The sequence below is a fragment of the Ailuropoda melanoleuca genome, chromosome 2 (assembly GCF_002007445.2).
Source record: "Ailuropoda melanoleuca isolate Jingjing chromosome 2, ASM200744v2, whole genome shotgun sequence".
NCBI lineage: Eukaryota > Metazoa > Chordata > Mammalia > Carnivora > Ursidae > Ailuropoda > Ailuropoda melanoleuca.
In genome coordinates, this window is record NC_048219.1 from 8,495,144 (window position 1) to 8,510,251 (window position 15,108).

Consider the following 15,108-nt stretch of genomic DNA (forward strand, 5'->3'; position numbering starts at 1 on the left):
ATCGAGAACTGTCCTCTCCTCCCTCCTGGAAAACCTCCCAACAGGTCAGAACGTGTCCCCCTGCATTGCCCCCTCCGGTTCGCAGGGCCTGAAGTGGCCGCTTTCTGTCTGTCCCCTCCTGTAAAGTGCGAGTGGCCGTCCTACTCAGTGGCGGTAACAGGGAGTGTGGAGGTCTGCGGGGGGACGGCATAGAGAGCATTTGAGGGGGGGCCAGAGCAGGGGGCTGGGAGGATGCGCCAGCTCCCTAGATGGGGGTGGGAGAACAGTGGGGGATGGATGGCCTTCGGGAGAGCTCCAGTTGTCCCAGAGGCCCCGGCTGGCTGGTCCACGGTGCTGTGCCTGGCCTCTGGCTCCGTGCAAACCCGGGATTTCAGATTCCGGGAAGGTCGAGGTGGGAGGAGACCCTGGCAGTCCTCCAGCTGCTCCCTCTCCGGGGCTCCCTAGTGTGGGCTCTGCGGTCCCCCAGGCCCCTGGGATTCCCAGACCCTGGTGCAGGGATCCTAAGTCTTCAAAGGGGTGGGGACTTGGAACCTGCATTTCAAGGAGACCAGGGGGGCTCTGTCTGTGGGTGGGGTTAACTTCCTGCTCCCAGGTTTCTACTGAGGGCTCCATGACAGGCTGCACACGCTGGGCCCTTCACCCGTGTGAACGTCCTTGACCTTCCGGTGTCAGCATCAGCCCTGAGGTGTACCCTGGGAGAGTGACTGCAGGTGAATTATTTCCCAGTTTGAACTCAACTCTGCTTCCCAGCTCTGCTCTGTACCCAGCGCCAGCACCTAGCGGTGCCTAAAACAGGTGCTCAATAAATGCGCTTGGGGAATGAATACATAAATCACCAGTACCTGGGACCACACATAACATACCAGCCCCCTTGCTCCCCACAGACCATCAGCTGAACCGGTAGTAAATAATATCCAATACCCCCCAAATTGTGATCGCTGACCCATATTGAGTGCTTCCCGTGTGCTAAGCATTGCTATTCTTCACAACACCTTGGGGACATAGGTTCTAGTCTCTCCCATTTTACAGATGGTGAAAAATGAGGCTCAGGGAGGAGGAAGTGAATTGCAGGGGTAAGAGGAGGAGCTGGGACTTGAACCCAGGCCTGTCTGCCCCTCGTAGGCCCCTGAGCCTCTCTGGCTGCTGGTGCTGCATTTGGACTTCCTCTTGCTTGATTACACCCCCTCTCGTGTGGGCCCAGAGCAGACAGCCCACCTCAGCGCTCCTCCCTCGCCCACACAGCCCCCACTCTAGCCTGGAGGCTTTTCTGTCTGTTCCTCAATCCGTCACAGTTGCCTTGTCTAGCTGGGGATGTGACTGCCTTTCTGGAAGGTTCTGTTCCCTTTTTTTGTTGTTGTTGTTGCCAGATTTTCCTTTGCAGTTTCCTGTCTTCATTTTTGGCAGGACCCTTTGCACATGAACAGAAGGCACCTCCTGGCTTCTCTCCCTGGGGTGGTGCAGAGCTGGGAATTCTGCTTTTGGGTGCCTGGGGCTTCCTTTGGAAGAAAGGAGGGGCAGGTGGTGAGCATCCCCATATGCGTCCCATTCTCGGGACCACTAGGGCCGTCACAGCCTTCCCTAGGGCACCTTCTCTCAGGGGGCCCATGGTCAGCTGGGCCCCCTCTGGCTGCCATGGTGTTTCCTTTGCCAAGGCCCAGGCTGGGGCGGCAGGCAGGGGTGGGGCCTCCCCAGGAGAAGGAGAAACCACCTCTGTCCCGGGCTAGGTTGGGAAAGGCCATGCCATGTCCACCCGCCCAGATGCCACCTCGTCCCCGCTCCTCCCGGCCTCTCCAGCAGCAGGCCTGGTGCCTCCCAGGGAGGGGGGACCTGCTCCCGGGGAGTAGAGAGGTGACTGCGGGGGGTGCACGGAGAAACTACCTTTTATATTCTACCAGTCCTGTAGTTGTTTTAATGAGTATCAGAAAACCCCCACAAGCACTGAATGCATGAAGCCCTTGATCTCATGGATTTTATTGCTCGGGGTGAGGCGCGTGGAAAGGGACCCTATTTCGAGACGATTTGAAGGGACCGTTGAGTCCACGCGGTGCAGGTGGAGGCCGAGCTGGGAGAAACACAGCAGGCCCAGAGAAACCGCCTGAGTTGGGAGATGCCTAAGAGGCCTGTGAGCCCCGAGTGAGATCCCTGGGGGTCCCTCCTGGCTCTGCCTGTGGCTAAGGGACCTTGCTCTTCTGCGAGCCCCCCTCAGCTCCTCTGTGATGTGGGCTGAGCAGCAGCGGCTCGGGGGGCTGGGGAGAGAGTTAAGTGGGGCGAGAAAGGTGGAGTGCTGGCCCCAGCCTGGTACGGGGTCGGCACCCTGCTATGGCTGACCCAGGTGCTTTTACTATTGTTAGCATTAGTGTCCCTATTCACCAGGGGCTCATTCTGGGTGTGGGGACCAATGGCTTTCCTGGGGGAAGAATGCTTGTCACCCAATCCTCAGCCCAGCCCCACGCCAGCAGCCCCACCAGGGACGCCCTCATGCTTGCCAGCTCTGGGCCAGGCAGGACTGGGTGTCTGTGCGTGTGTGTGTGTGTGTGTGTGTGTGTGTGTGTGTGTGTGTCCAGTTGGGTCACCACTAGGGGGCGACACAGCTTCCTGGAACTGCCATGTCCCTGCTCCTAGGCTCATAATAAGATCCACCTCGTAGAGGTGTGGCTGTGAGAAGCAACAAGAAAAGGCAGATCAAGTCCCCAGAACAGTAGGGCTTCATCCCGTGAGAGAATTTGTCTTCCCATGGGGTGAAGATCTCCTTGTCAGGCCAGGACAGTTTGGTGAAACCTGGGGAAGCATCTGAATCAGTTCTGAGTGTTAGATGTGTTGTACCTGACATGCTCATCCATCCGTCCATCCATCCATCCATCCATCATCCATCCATCATCCATCTATCCATCCATCCATCCATCCATCCATCATCCATCCATCATCCATCCATCCATCCATCTATCCATTTAGTCATCCATCATCCATCCATCTATTCATCCTTCCATCCCATAATTGGCAGTTGAGCACCTATTATATGTCACGTGCCATGGTGCAGACAGTGCTGAACAAAACAGCCAAGGTCCTACCTTCATGGTGCTTTAGGTAAACAGAGAAACTTGTGTTGAGCACACATCACTATGAAGTGTGAAGACATCTATGGAGGGCGAGCACAGGCTGCTGTGGGTGTCCCCTGCAAGAGTAGGAAGCCTGCCTGGAAGAAAGGGCATCTGAGCAGGGACCTGCAGGGCCAGGAGGGGTCCAATAGTAAGGGGGGGTGGATGGGGAGTGTCTAGATGGAAAGTAGCCCCCACAAGGTCAGTGTTTCAGGGCTACAGGGGCTCCCCGCCAGCTCAGGATATTTTTAGGGAGGCTCCTGGGGCACAGGAAATTGTCCCAGTTCCACAGCTAAGTCTGCCAGGATCTGGGCTCTGAGTTCCCTCTGTCGCAGGTGCCTGGGGACCCCAGTCTTCCTGCAGAGATCTGGTGGTGGGGGGGGAGCAGCTCCTGGGCCATCCTGGAGGACTGAGTGCAAATCCAGCTTCCTCCAGAATTCCAGCCTCACCTGCCCAGTCTCCCACTTCTCCCCTCCCCGTATCCAAATTCCTTTCCAGAGAAACCTGACTGAACCCACAGGATAGCCATTGCTCAGAGCCCACCGAGCGTGCCCCAGATTAACAGTGACTATGGGAGAGACCTCCGTGGTGGAGCAGGGCCCGTGCTTCAGGAAAAACAAACAGAATGGAAATGCAAGCAGGCTCCTGCCTTCTCCTCCCCAGGCGGCTTGTACTGAGGCAGATGCACCAGAAAATTCCATAGCAAAGGCTGCGTCACCGTCACGTGCTCATAATTAACAAAGCAAGAAAAAGACCCCAGAACTCTGCTGAGGTGTTGGCCCCACGGACGTCAGGACCCATCTCACCCACTCGGCATGCAGGGACCTGGGGGGACGGTGAGCCCGGTGAGGAGATGGGGCACGTGGGCTCAGGGGCTCCCAGGGACCCACATCGAGCACTGAGAGGAGCTCGCGGGTCAGTGGCCCAGTGTCCTCCCTCTGCAGACGCTGACTTGTGCAGGCCGAGGGTCATGGAAGCTTCCTTGATCTTCAGATTTGCCAGACCTCTCGTGGCACGTGTGACGCATGGGATCTGGGAATGAGAGCGGCTTTCACAGACTCAAAGATGCTTTCAGAAAACCTTTGAATCACAGAATGTGAGCATCTGGTCCCTTTCACAGAATCCTAGAATTCTAGCATCACAGAATCATTCATGGACTCCCAGGCCTGACAACCTGAGAATTAAGGAATCTCTGGAGGACACCTGGAACCCACGCACAGCTTATGGGGCCCTCGGAATCACAGAATCGGTCCAGAGAAACGTGGAGCTGAAACAGACATCCTGGGATCAGAATCTCAGCCCAGAGAGTGACGCTGGTTTAACTCCCGGCTTCCTTATCCAGGGAACTCTCTCCTCACTGCCCTGTAATCACTTGAACTCTCATAGGGACGGGGAGCTCACCACCTGCAGGGGGAACTGCCCTGCTGTTGGGCACATCTGGCTGCTGGTCCTAAGGACTGTTCCCATGCGACCCGCCCTCTCTCCTGGGCCCAGTCTCCCAGGAGCTGAACGTGGGAAGAAGTGAATGGGACACCAACACAGAGGCTTAACCTAGCCACACACAGCTTGCTCTTCTGGGGTTCTGTCTTTCTCTGGGGCAGGGTTGGGCACTGGGCCATGGAAGTGGATTGGGGCCATTTGGCTTACCTCAACCCACTTCAGTTCACTAACGTGAGCAAGAGAAAATGCAGTCCGCTCCTCTCCCCAAGGAGGGACAAGTCAGCAATAGAGGCGGACAGACAGGAAACGACCACAAGGATAGGATACTGAGTAATGCCCTGTGATGGGGGAGAAGGAGCCGTGTCCCTGCTCAGGGCTGGGGTTGGTGCCCAGAGCCAGGGGCAGGTGGACAGGGCTGATCTGTGGTTGGCCAACTTGGTCCAAGCTATCCCAGCCCTGTCGCTGACCACTGGGTGGCTCTGAGTAAGTAAGTCAGTGTTCCCCATCTGCAAAATGGGCTGATGAAGCCCACTCTGCGATTGGTGCTGGGCTGCAGTGGGACTCACTGAGCGTGGTCGCCCCTCGCATGGCCCTTGGCACGTGGCAGGAGGGAAAATATGTGAGCTTCCTTCCTCCCTCCATCTATGCCTTGGCCTTGGGAGATGAACAGGATTTCTCCAGAAGCAGACCACGTGGAAAGGCATTCTCAGTGAAGGGAACAGCCTGTGCAAAGCCTGGGAGCTGTGAGCATGTCAGGAGGGTTTGGGGAGTAGCACGTAGCGTTCTCAGGGTGTCGAGATGTGGGGGTGAAGCTGCAGGCATGGTCTGGGGGCTGTGGGGCCGTGGGACCTTCTGTCCAGGAAGGTGGAGCGAGGGCACTGGGAGCTGTGACAGGCAGAGGTGGCCTCCTGTGAGGACACCCTGCCCTCCTGTGGTGCCCGGCCTCGGCCTGGGGACGGAGGGCAGCTGCCAGCCTCCCGGGACCCCATCAGCCAGGCAGGGGCAGGAAAGTCAGACAAATGAAAACATGTCAGAAACAATCATCGGGAAAGACAGGATCCGCTCCCAGCCAACACCCAGCCCCAACCACATGGGATGAATTGGTGATGAAACCCAGCCCCAGAACATTGGAGCAATTTAGAGGGATCTGGAAAGGTTATTCTGACATAAAGAGCTGGATTTGATTAAGGCACATGTCAGCTGGGGAATCAAGGAGGCCAAGTCTTCTGAGGAGCTGGGCCAAGGCGCCCACCCGCCCGTGGCAGATTTGGGAAAGCAGCCGGAGGTGCAAAGTGGTGGCCAAGGGTCTGGGCTGGGATCTCAGTTCTGCCCCATGAGCTGTGGGACGTGGGGCAAATATTCAACCTCTCTGTGCCCCACATCCTCCCACAAGGGGTGAAGTGGCTCTTGGAGCTGTCCCGCAGGCTGTGGCACAGAGTGAAGGAGGCCACGGGAGGCCCTCTGGCTTCCTGGCACCCGCAGGCTCCCCTCTGTCTTCTTTTCTTGGGGGTCGTTATTGCTGTGGCCTCGCTCAGTCCTCAGTCCCTCCAGGGTACCCTGCACGCGTTCAATCAGTGCTGGATGTCTCCTCCCATCGGTTCTCCCGCTTCCATACGGCTCAACCCTGCCATCCCCCCTTCCCTGGCATGTGGACACGCGCCCCAGGCCCTTCCTCCCTGGAGGGAGGGAAAGAAAGGGGCCCAGCAGAAGAAGGAGAGGGGGGTCCCCCCTAAATTCTCTCTCTTGTTACCTCAGCCCAGGTGGGGTGAGGAGGAGGTAGGGAGGGGCTTTGTCACCTTCTGTGAGCCCAGGTCGCTGTCTCTGGGAGAAACGCACAAGGCTGCTGGGGTCTGTTCTCTCCAGGGCAAGCATGGCATCCACCAGCGTGAGGGGCCAGGCCGCCGGGAAGGCTCGCCCTCCCGCTTCCCAGTACTGGCCTCAGACCCTCCAACTGCTCTCGGAGGAGGAGCGGGGCTCTCATCAAGTCCCCACTCAATGAAGGAACAGCCCAGAGAGGCTCAGTGACTTGCCGGGGGACTCCCAGCTAGAGAGCTCCAGGGCCTGGGTTCGACTCCAGAGTCTCAATTCTTTGCCTCCCCCCGAGGGGCCACAGCCTCCTTCCTTCCACCATCCAGCCCTCCAGGGGGTCACTCTCCCCAACCTGGAGCAGTCTGGCCTCAAGGTCTCTGAACAAGCCTCACCTCTCTGGCCCCTGGGAACTTTGTAATGATCATTCCTTCCAGGGCCTTCTTCCTCCTCCTTGTCCCTCCCCCTCCTCTCCCTCCTTCTCAGGGCAGGTTTATCTGCTGCTCGCCCCCAGGCCCCAGCGCAGGCCGGCTGGGTGGGGGCCCCCCTTGGACTCCCACTCGGCCTGTGCTTCCCCATCAGGTCCCACTGCATAGTCATTGCCTCTTCCCCATGGGACTGGAGGCCTGGAGGGGCCATGATGTGTCTGTCTCTATCCCCATTGGGGGCACAGAGCCTGGTACGGGGCCCACCTCTGTCAGCTCGCGGAGAGATGGCTCTGAGCCCGGCTCTGCCCCTCACTGGCTGTGGGGCTTGGACGTCTCCTGACCCCTTGGAGCCTCAGTGTCCTCATCTGTGGAAGGGCACCACGATCCTCATCTCCTGAGATTGCTGTGGTAGGACATCTAAGCTCCGGGCACTGTGACACCCGCCTCTCCCTGCCTCCCGCCTCCCTTCTTCCCCACTTCACCTCTGCAGGGGATCCTCTCTCACTCATCACGTCTGGGTTTGGAGGAGACCTCTTTAACTCAGTGTGATGGGAGGTGGCACGGAAAGAAAATTAAGGGAGGTTTAAGATTGAAACAGTCTTGCAAACTTGGCAGACTTCCCCCCCCACCAGCATCCAGTTGTCCCAGTATTGGGGAGCCCGGCTGGCTCCAGCCCCTGTCCTGGGGTCTTCTTAACCCTGCTTCAAGGCTCACCCTCAGGTCTCACAGCTCGGCGACCCTCCCTTCCTCTGAATTCTTGCTTTGCTTGATGGGGTATCAGTTAATCCATGGGCTGGCCTCCCAGCATCTCCCAGGCTGAAGCTCCTTAGAAAGAAATCCATGCCCTGGCATCGCTCCTGTTTTGCGGAGAGCAGGGAAATGTTCATCACTAGCGCCTTCCTTGTCTTCCTGCGGCCCTCCGTCTCTGAGCTCTGTGATAAAGGAATTAGGTCCTGGGTAAAGGACGGCTGTGGCGTTCTGAGATGCTTTTCCCTGTCCTGGGAGATGACAAGCAGCGTGGGAGGATGAGGGAAAGAAAGAAAAAAAGAGAAAACAGATGTTCTTTGTTTTGGCATTGGAAGCACAGGGCTCTGAGGGCAGCCAGTCCCCGGGTGACCACTTGGAGGGGGGGTGGCAGCGGGAGGCCATGAGTGAGACCAATAAAACCTGCGGAATTGGAGTTTTGTTTTCATATCTCCGATGCCTGTACACATTGTACTTTCCACACTGCTCGGCTGCGGCAAAAACATACCGATTTGTTAAAAGAAACAGATCAAATGTGCTGCTGGGCTCTTCGTGTCCTGGGTACAAATCTGGATAGGTGGAGCGCGGTGGGGTTTTGCACGAGCCACCCCAGACCCATCTCTGGGTGCTCCCTCCTGCCCCCCCTGCCCCTGCTGCTACCGGGGCTTCCTTTCACCCCTGCTGGGTCACTTCGGACTGATTCCTGAGCGGAGTCAGGCTCAATGCCGCCCTATTTCCTGGACGTTCTTTCTCGTGTTTCCTCTGGCCATGGGCTCAATTGCCAGGAAGTCAGCTCTACCTGGCTCATCCCAGTTCCTGGCCCTGGGGGTGGGGGCAGGACAGAGCAGGTGGTGTAGAGCCCCGGCTGTGGGGTCACACAGATTTGGGTTTGAATCCCCTTCCCCCCACAGATTCACTTGTCTAAGCCTGGCTTACCCATCCGTAACTCAGGGATCAGAATGCCTGTGCCACAAGGTTGTTAAAATCATTGAGGAAAATGATCATAATATCACTGTCATGAGGGATGTCACTTTTCCGAGGGACGACATGTACCAGGTGCTGGGCTCATTTCGTCCTCTTCAGACCCGACGAGGTGTGTATAACGCAGTGTATGGCACGTAGTAGGTACTCAACATGCAATGTCACACCCCCCCCCCAGCTGTCTCCCGGAGCATCAGCTCTTGGGGCCCCCATCGATATTAATGGCCGTCACTGGAGATGGTTACTACATGGGGAAATCATTACAAACTTTCTTCTTCTTATTTAAATCTCTTTAAAAGATAAGGGACTAGTTCCACACAGGGAAGAAAGGTCCAGCACAGGGAATATGTGGATGGTATTGTAATAGCGCTGGGTGGTGACAAATGGTAGATACACTTGTGGGGAGCTCAAGCATCACATAGACTCGTCGAAGTCGGATTGCCATGTTGGATACCTAAAACCAATCAATTAAAAAAAAAAAGATGGCTCAACATAATATATAAGTTGCTAATACACAGGGTACCAGGACTTGAGCTGTGATTGGGAGTCTGGGTGCAGAAATCCAGAATTGAGCTCACGTATGATTTATAGATCCCTCAGTACTTAGAAACCAAAAGATTCAATGAATGCTAACTAAACAGTGATTGAAGAAGATGATCGACTGCTTCTTAAGCAAAAGTAATGACAATATATTGTGGGCTTGACGACATATATAAATGTACAGTGTGTTGGAAAAAACCGCAGAGACGCCCGTGAAAGAGACGAGAAAGTATATTATCGTCGGGTCCTCTCGCTCTATGTGAAGTACCGTGACCTCACTTGAAAGTAGCTCCTAAGCCCGGTACACACACTATAAACCCTGGAGCGGTCAATTCATCCGGGAGACATGGGATCCTAAGTTTTTATGCACCTCATGAGAGTTTCAAAATGCAGGAAGCAAACATTGAAAGTGACCTGCGTTCTGCAGGTCAAAGGTGGACAGAGCAGCAGTCTGCATTTCTGTGGCACCCACACCCCTGTCCTGCCACCAGTCACCTGGACGTCTCCTCTGCACAGCTATGGAGCTTCCCAGAACTTAGCCGATGCCCCTTCTGCCCGAAGCAACAGCAGCAGAACCCTGCCACTCTCGACGAGGAGCCCATTTCGCTAGACGTCCAATTTTTGTCCCTATTCTCCCTTGACTTCAGTCTCCACAGCCTCTCATTATGGACCCCGGCCATTTAGTGCGCCAGCTGGGCTCTGGCAGAGCCTGCGGCCCAATGTCAGGGAGCCAAGGTCTCAGTGCCCTTTGCTTACGTTTTTATCTGCACAATTTCATGGGGCTGGAGCCCCGGCCACTGCGCAGCTGGAGAAATTTCAAAACAATGTTAAGTCAACAAAGCATGTGTGAGCAGTAAGAGAACACTTGTCACCCACATCCTAGCCCTTGCCAGGGAGGGAACATCTTAGCCTGTCTTGCCTTGTGCGCTAAGGACCTGGCTCATTTCATGCCCACTTTTCCACAATCGTTGTTGTAGAATTGAAAGCAATTTTCTTGAGATGAGAGTGGAGATGGGCAGGTGCATTCAGCAGAAGTCAAAGCCGGCATTGTCAGGCACATTGGCCCCAGGATCTCCACTTCAGGGTGAGATAGGGATATAGAACTCAGCAGAAGGGACACATCACAGGCAACTGCTGGGCCGGGAATATCCTTTACGTCATCATAATTTTAACTAGTATGTCTTTTTTTGATTTAGAAAATAACACAGGCATACCGTAAACATTCACACAGTATAAAAGTGTATAAAGAATAAAAGTGAGGGGCTTTGCTTCTGGCTGAGATGGAGTAACAGGGACTGGATTTTTCCTGCCACCTAAAGGAACCAGAAGATGGGCAAGGTAGATAAAACAACAGTTTGCAAAACGCTGGACATCAAGCAATGGACAATGATCTCTGAGAGATGGCAGACAAATGAGATGAACCCTGTGATTGCACTGGTTTACAATTGGGAAAGTTTTCAGCTGTGCGTAGTGCTGGGCAGGGGAACCCAGCCAGAGTTCAGTGGACTCCCTGACTTGAGGAGGTGGAGTTGGGAGCCTGGGGAGACCCACGTGGGTAGGATTCACAGGACAGAGCTTGAGAGAGGGGCGAGAGGCAAAGATCTACCCTCTGGAGTCTTCAACTGAGTTGAACCATCAGAAATTTAAATTAAAATATCTTATTTATGATGGCATAAAAATACAAAATACATAGGGATAAATCTAGCAAAAGATTTCTATAATTCACACAAGCTTACACTACTCAGCAATAAAAAGGAACGAACTCACAATACATTTATCGACATGGCTAAATCACCAAATAATTATGTCGAGTGGAAGGAGTAGACAAAAAAGCGTACATATTGTGTGAATTCATTTACGTTAAATTCTAGGAAATGTGAACTAATCTAAAGGGACAGAAAACAAATAAATGTTTGCTTGGGCTGGGGACCAGGAGGGATGGGTTACCAAGGGGCGTGAGGAAACTATTGGAGGTGATGGATATGTTCATTATCTCCACTGTGGCGGTGGTTTCACGGGTGTGTATGTATGGCAAAACCTATGCAATTTTATTAATTGCATAAATAAAGAAAACCTATACACTTTAAATATGTTCAGTTGATGGCATTTCAGTTACACTTCAAGTTAAGTATACTTGCCATTACATCACTTTGCTTTTACAAAAGACCTATTTTCACACCTGTTTTTGCTGACCAAAAGAAATCCAAGAGGATTTTCACTTTTATGAGAAAAGGTGAAAAGTGAAATTAGCACTTAGCGTTGATTTTGCAGTGAGCAGCGGGCACCCCGAGCAGGGAAAGTGGTCCTGCCAAACTCTTTCCCCTGGAGCTACGCTCCACATCTTAGCATCAAGCCGCCATAGCTTTGAACTGTGTCTGGGAGCATCTGTGCTTTATCTTAATTTATTTTGTGCATCTGTCAGCAAGACGTGTCCTAAGGTATCAGAAAAGGCTAAGAGAGGTTATTTTGGGGGGCTGGGAACGCTAAAAATAATAAATGAACAGTAATTGCTTCTCCAATTTACACCGTTTGGGCTTGGGGATGGTTTCATTGTAACGCTCTACTTTCGGATAGCAGGGGAAAACTATATTCCACATATTCCTTCTTTTACAAAAATGGGCTCATACCATACGCACTTTATTCGAGTTGCCTTTTCATTTAAGAATATCTTCCCACATGGCCCTGCTCCATTCCTTCACCGGCTGCCTGGAGCTTTGTTGCCATAGGCACCATCATGTATTCAGTGAGTTCCCTATAGATGCATATTTGGGTCGTTTTTGGCTTTTCTGCTATTATAAAAATGTTGCAATGAGTGTGTCCTGCCATTCCCCTCATTCATTTAAAATTATTTTCAATTACACAAGTGCTGCATGCAGACATGCTCATTATTTTACATTCAAGAATTCAGATAATGGAAAAGTGCCTCTGTTTTATCCTTCTTCATAATCACCTCCATTTGTCAAACTCCTCCCCATAAAGCATGTTATCTGTGTGGTATGTAATCCACACAGACCCTTTTAATATGCATTTCTGCACATATAATTGTATGGCAGGTTGTGCATGTTTTTAAAAGCATAGAAGCTATCATACTATATATATTGTTTTGTATCTGACTTTTTATCATTTGAAATCACTGACATCTCTCCAAAAAGACGAGCTACCTCATTCTTTTTCGCAAGGCACGTGTCATGTTCAATTGCTTGGATCCTTGGATCTCTTCCCTCCCTCCTTCCCTTCTTTCCTAAATCATTCCCCTCCAGATATTCAGACAGTTTCCATTTTTTTCTCTCTATAAAAATTATTGCAACAAACATCCTTGTGTGTGTTTCCCTGTGTGCACATGGGGCTTTTTCTCCAGCATCAAAACACAGAATTTTCTCTAGCCTCAGTACGTGGAATTGCTGGGTTAAGGGCTTTGCCGGGCTAGGTCTTGTCTGAGGGCCCAGGAGGCTGGGGAAGATGTGGGTTTGGGTCCCAGGTGGCTGTTTGTGCAAACGGCCAGCAGGAGGCAAGATGGGAGGGGATCTTCTTTTTATCCAATAGTTTGCTGTAAGTGGCCAAGTTCTCGGACAGCTCCTTATGACACAGCTCCTGGCCCTGTTGCCATTTGGGCAGAATGATCAGAACAGCCCTCTGGGTCACCTGTGGGGCCAGCTCCATACACTTATTTGCCTCCCATTCTCTTCTTCTGGGTACTGACATTCAGACTGACCAGTTATTTTGAAGGATTTCAGTCTACCTTACTAGTGAGTCCTAGGATGGTCAGAGGGAGACCTGTAAATCGCTCAACAAACAACTATTTCCGAAACCTCCTCCATGCCAGAGTGGATGGGCCCTGCCCTCCTCCACCAGGAGTCACGTCCGGTGGCGGAGATATACTTGTACCAGCTGCTTGGGGCTGCAGTCGTGGTAGGTGCGGGGTGTTGTGTGGACACACAGGAGGGGCTTCCGACGGAGCCTGAAGGTGGTCAGGGGAGGTCCGGGGCAGAGGGGAAGGTGGGATTGACTCTGAAAGGGTGAGTACAAATTAACCAGGTGGAACAGACTTTGAGAGTGTATGTGGGGTGAGTAGGCTGTTTCCTTTTTGTACCCCCTTCCCTTCTCCCAGCAAGAGCCCCTCCCTCCCTTTGTGAGAACTTCCCATCAGCCCCGGAACTCTCAATTCCTTGACCTCACCTCACCCTGCGTAGGGATGGACATGTGACCCAGGCTTGGCCAATCAGAATATTGCATTCTGGGCCCCAGTGATTGGCTCAGAGATGGGCCAATCAGAGCCCTCTCTGTGACCTTCTGCTGGAGCTCAAGGGAGAGCTCTCCTCTTTGGGGTGCTGGAGCTGAAAGCTGCTTGGGCCAGCTCCCGGGTCCTCATGGGGCACGCCTGGGTGGGGTGAGAACCACTGAGACGGCTGTGTGGATGGAAGCAAAGACGAGTGACGATGAAAGATAGGTGCAGGAAGAATCCTGGCAGGCTCTGAGACGCCAGTTCTTGCAGCCTTCTTCTGTTTCGAGAGCTTCCTCATCAGTTTCCCAGCCCCGGGAGCCTGTCCAGAAGATTCCCAACCTCACAGGAAGGTGGCAAGGGGTAACCCTGCCACCATTCCATAGGTGCCACAAGTAGATTTGAGACTTAGTGGGTCAGAGCAAGACCATGTATTAGTTCACACAGCCGACAGCAAGACCATTCATTAGCATAGCTGCACCGATCACCCTGTCCCCAGCCTCACAGGGCCTAGCAATGGGCCCAGGTGGTACTGTGGGTACTGTGCCTGCAGCGGGTTGTGGGAGAGCCGGGGAACTTAGGGCTAAGACTTTGGCAGTTTTTGAGCATGGAGCAAACATCGTAACAGGCACTAACCAAGCCAGTCCCCTTCGCACAAAGAGCAAGCGGCTGCAGGGTGTGCTTACCACGGTTACTCCTTGGCATGCAGATGGAGACCCATGTTTGGAGTCCATGGGGTTATGGTGGCGGGATTGCTGTGCCCAGTCCAGCAATTGAGCCTACTAGTGATGCTGGCCACCTGGGCTGACCAGACCTGATCTGCCCCCTTCTCCCATCCCGTGTCATGTGAATATGGCAGCCACATGGGGTTACAAATCTCCCGGCGAGCTCCAGCAATTGGTTTGCTGAGCTCGTGGTTCCCAGAAGGGTGTCTCATCTCTCCATCACCCACCACCTGTGTACTGGACCAGATACCTAGACCATTAGCTACAGCCCGAGAGGTGGTGAAAATATAACAGGTCTGGTCTTTAGCATCAAAGACAAGGGTGATGGCTTTCAGTCAATTCTTCCAGAGTTAGGGCCCGGCAACTACCCAGTGGAAACATCAGCTGATGGTTGACTGAATGGTCAGTACACCAAACCCAAGCATCCTGAGGGACTTCCTGGGACCAGAACTGGTGGCCGAAGGGTGCCCCTGTGGCTGACTGAGAGGAGGTACAGTGACCCCTAAAGATGTGGTTCCACCTTTGCATATTAGGGGGACACACCTGTGGGGCCACACTTGTTTCCCTCTTGAATATTCATTTTCGTTTAATAAAGCCGATGAGTGCCTTTCCAGCACCGTGGTCAGCGCCTGAGTGGGCCTGACACAAGATAGGAATATCTGGGTGCAGTGTGACCGGTGGGGCTGCACAGTGCCCCATAGGGGACCAGAAGCGCTTTTTAAGGCAGAGTGTAGTGGGGTAGCTGGGTCAGGGAGGCAGGGCGTCCAAACCCCCCAGGAGTGCTTGCAGGTGGGGACCGCCTCCCTTTGCTAGAGGCTCCAACCAGCGCAAGCCACTTGAGTGAAGACAGGGTCTTGGGTGTGCATGTCGCAGGGGCCGCGCTGCTGAGACCTCCTGTCCTGCTGCCTGTAGCACCACCTGCTGAACCCCGATACTTTGCACAGATTTCTGGTCAATCTCCACATAAGGCTCAACAAAATACCTAAGGAGGCCCATGTAGTCTCTGTACCTGAATAGGGCAATTACATGTTGCGATTTCTCTCTGGAAGCTGGGCGTGGGGTGGGGGTGGGGGAGATGGAGTCCAGTTAGGTGGGTAGTGAACTAGGCACAGAACTTCTCCATTATGGTC